General features: G+C 43.0%; 1 non-coding gene across 1 annotated transcript; it reads right to left on the bottom strand.

The window, feature by feature from the left end:
• Positions 1–3765: 3765 nt before the first annotated feature.
• Positions 3766–3837, bottom strand: TRNAF-GAA (transfer RNA phenylalanine (anticodon GAA)). Its single transcript has one exon. It is a non-coding gene; the product is annotated as a tRNA-Phe (tRNA).
• Between the last annotated feature and the right edge of the window lie 299 nt (positions 3838–4136).

The following is a 4136-nucleotide window of genomic DNA, read 5'->3' as shown; positions in this document are numbered from 1 at the left end:
TACTTGGTATAACATGAATATTCTGTCCATTCTCTTCACATTTGTTTATACCATCTCATTAGAGAGAAACTCTTGCAATCAAGAAATGGTCTCAACGATGAAGAAGCATTTGAGGTATAACATCAGTGTTGCTATAAATACCCATGTTAGTTATTTGTTGTGCAGTTGCTCAGTCATATCTGACTCTGCTCAGTCATATCAAACTCATGTCCATTGAGTCATGAGTTGGATGATGCCATCCAACCATATCATCCTCTGTTGCCCTCTTCTCCTGCCCTCAATCTTTCCCAGCATCAGGATCTTTTCTAATGTGTCAGCTCTTCACATCAGGTGGCCAGAGTATTGGAGCTTCAGCTTCAGCATCAGTCCTTCCAATGAATATTCAGGGTTAGGATGGACTGGTTTGATCTCCTTGCAGTCCAAAGGACTCTCAAGAGTCTTCTCCAACACCACAGTTCAAAAGCATCAGTTCTTTGGCTCTCAGCTTTCTTTATGGTCCAACTCTCACATCGTGAGTCATACATGACTACTGTAAAAACCATAGCTTTGACTAGATGGACATTTGTTTGCAAAGTGATGTCTCTGCTTTTTAATAAGCTGTCTAGGCTTGTCATAGCTTTTCTCCCAAGGAGCAAAAATCCTTTCATTTCATGGCTGCAGTCACTGTCCACAGTGATTTTGGAGCCCAAGAAAATAAAGTCTGTGACTATTTCTATTTTTTCTCCATCAATTTGCCATGAAATGATGGGACTGGATGCCATGATCGTAGTGTTTTGAATGTTAAGCTTTAAGCCAGCTTTTTCACCTTCATCAAGAGGCTCTTTAGTTCCTTTTTGCTTTCTGCCATAAGAGTGGTGTCATTTGCATATCTGTTCGGTTCAGTTCAGTTCAGTCGCTCAGTCGTGTCCAACTCTGCGACCCCATGAATCGCAGCACACCAGGCCTCCCTGTCCATCGTCAGCTCCCGGAGTTTACTCAAACTCAAGCCCATCAAGTCGGTGATGCCATCCAGCCATCTCATCCTCTGTCATCCCCTTCTCCTCCTGCCCCCAATTCCTCCCAGCTTCAGGGTCTTTTCCAATAAGTCAACTCTTCACATGAGGTGGCCAAAGTATTGGAGTTTCAGCTTCAGCATCAGTCCTTCCAATGAACACCCAGGACTGATCTCCTTTAGGATAGACTGGTTGGATCTCCTTGCAGTCCAAGGGACTCTCAAGAGTCTTCTCCAACACCACAGTTCAAAAGCATCAATTTTTCATCGCTCAGCTTTCCTCACAGTTCAACTCTCACATCCATACACTACCACTGGAAAAACCATAGCCTTGACCAGACGGACCTTTGTTGGCAAAGTAATGTCTCTGCTTTTTAATATGCTGTCTAGGTTGGTCATAACTTTCCTGCCAAGGAGTAAGCGTCTTTTAATTTCATGGCTGCAGTCACCATCTGCAGTGATTTTGGAGCCCAAAAAAATAAAGTCTGACACTGTTTCCACTGTCTCCCCATCTATTTCCCATGAGGTGATGGGACCAGATGCCATGATCTTAGTTTTCTGAATGTTGAGCTTTAAGCCAACTTTTTCACTCTTCTCCTTCACTTTCATCAAGAGGCTTTTTAGTTCCTCTTCACTTTCTGCCATAAGGGTGGTGTCATCTGCATATCTGAGGTTATTGATATTTCTCCCAGCAATCTTGATTCCAGCTTGTGCTTCTTCCAGCCAAGCATTTCTCATGATGTACTCTACATATAAGTTAAATAAGCATATCTGAGGTTATTGATATTTCTCCCAGAAGTCTTGTGCTTCATCCAGCCCGGCATTTTGCCTGATGAACTCTGCTTGTAAGGAGGTCTAATAACTTGAGGGATGGACTCTGAACTGCTACCCTTCTCAGGTCAGGATGGTTCTGGCCCAGATTGATCATATATATGCAGCAAGTCCCCTACATATGAACCTTCAAGTTGCAAACTTTCAAAAATGCAAACATGCATTCACATATCCAATCACATAAGTTAGTTCAACTGTCTGGCATCCATTGTCACGTGCATGCATCCTCTGCAAGTGATTCTGTGTGCTTTACTGTATAGTACTGCATAGAGTACAGCAGAATGGTATCTTTATTTCAAGCCCAGGATGGCTGGAAGCAAGAATAAGAGCAATGGTATATAGCCAATTGTGTTAGCTGGGTACCTAGGCTAACTCTGTTGAACTTACAAACAAATTGGACTTACAAACATACTCTCTACATGGCATTAGTTTGTGTATAGGGGACTTACTGTATACCAGAATCTTCCCTCTGCTCCTTCCCTTCCCAGCTAATTGAATAAACTTCTTCCATTAAATAGGCACGTTCCTCGACCTTGGAGCCAGGCACAATCCTGGTGGACAATGATAATGTGGTAAAAGGGAAGCGTGTGCTGTCTCCTGTGGGAAATGAGATCTAGGTAAGGAATGAATTGCTTTGATTAGCATGAACAGTCTTATTATTGTTTTTATTTTTGAAGTGTCATTGCATACAATAGAAGAAAAAAGTTATTAACCTCATTATCCCAACCCTCCTAATAATTTTCCCTTCTCCACTCCCATCTTTTTGTCTTAAGGAACATGATAGTATTTTGTCCTAAGGAAGATTAAATCAGAGAAAGGGACTGGAAGAGTTTAATTTATAAGATCTTGGTTAAAGAATGTCTCTTGAGACATACTTAGACTGGGCCCCACAGTCTGGTTCTACAGAGGAAGAAATAAAACCATTAAAATCCTCTAGGATTCTGTTCAGCCTGTATTTTTCAAGTAGAGACGGCCCTCTGTAACCAGCGGTTCTGTATCTCCAGGTTCCCCATCCATGAATTCCGTTGTGCTCGGTTGATCTGCAGATGCAGAATGCTCGGATACAGAGGGCAGAATGCACCAAGCCATTTGATATAAGGGGCTTGAGCATCCACGAATTTTGATATCTATGGGGGTCCTGGAACCAGTCCTCCTCAGTTTCCAAAGTCTTCTCCATAGCCACAGAGATGAGGACCTAGCTGCTATATCTGAAGTCATTAAGAAAGGTAGAAGGAACCATCGAGCAAGTGCAGGTCCGTGTTTGCAGTTGGAGGAGGAGGAAGAAGAGGAGAAGAAGAAAATTACCTTATCCCTGGGATAAAGGCTTAGCAAACATTCTTTCCTTTCCTGCTTTGGTACAGGCAACAAAGACTTGAGAGGCAGGGCTTATTGGACAAAGACAGCACATCTAGAAACATGTAAGAAGTGCTAAAACACTCTGATAAGATATTCTCAGCTGTATATTCCATGGAACCTAAAGGTCTCTGGACAGGTCTTTTCTTTCTCTTTATACTGCCTCATTTCGGTCCAGCAATACCTTCAGTTTAGGAGATGCATTTAACAGGGCTGGGCGGAGACAATACAGCCTTTGTTGAGGAGTCAGGGAACTGTATGCTGGGCTGACTGTGGACAGCAGATGGGGAACGCTATGCTTTTAGGCTTCTTTTAGGTGGTCCAAAACTATCCCCTGGAAAGAAGGCCAGAATTCAAGACAGCACTATGAAATGCCTTGGTTTTCTAGCAATGTAGCCTATGTTTAGAAGATAGGTTCGAAAAAATAGCATGCTAGTGTTTGATCCTAAAAGTAAAAGGGAAAGTGAAGTTGCTCAGTCTTGTCCGACTCTTTGCGACCCCATGGACTGTAGCCCACCAGGCTCCTTCATCCATGGAATTTTCTGGGCAAGAGTACTGGAGTGGGTTGCCATTTCCTTCTCCAAGGGATCTTCCCAACCCAGGAATCGAACCCGAGTCTCCTGCATTTCAGGCAGATGCTTTACCACCTAAGCTACCAGGGAATCCCTAAATCTGCCACTAATTAGCTGTGTGGCCTCGGGCAAGTCACTTAACGGCTCTGTGCTTCAGTTTCTTCGACTGTGACGTAGAAAGATTAACAGTTAGCTACCTTCTGTGAGTTGATGTGAGGGCTTAAATAACCTGCTTCACATAAATCATTTGCAACAGCATCTGGTCCATAATAAGTTCCATTAAATTTGCTTTCATTAGTTACTTTCTTCCTCATTATTCCTTGGTGGCATTTGGTTGGAGTTTAGCGAGACCAAAACAACCCTGCCACAGAAATTCCCATAACACTTGA

Source organism: Dama dama, chromosome 16 (assembly GCF_033118175.1).
Source record: "Dama dama isolate Ldn47 chromosome 16, ASM3311817v1, whole genome shotgun sequence".
Classification (NCBI taxonomy): Eukaryota; Metazoa; Chordata; class Mammalia; order Artiodactyla; family Cervidae; genus Dama; species Dama dama.
Note: the sequence above shows the minus strand (reverse complement) of the source record. Positions and strands in the feature narration are given on the sequence as shown.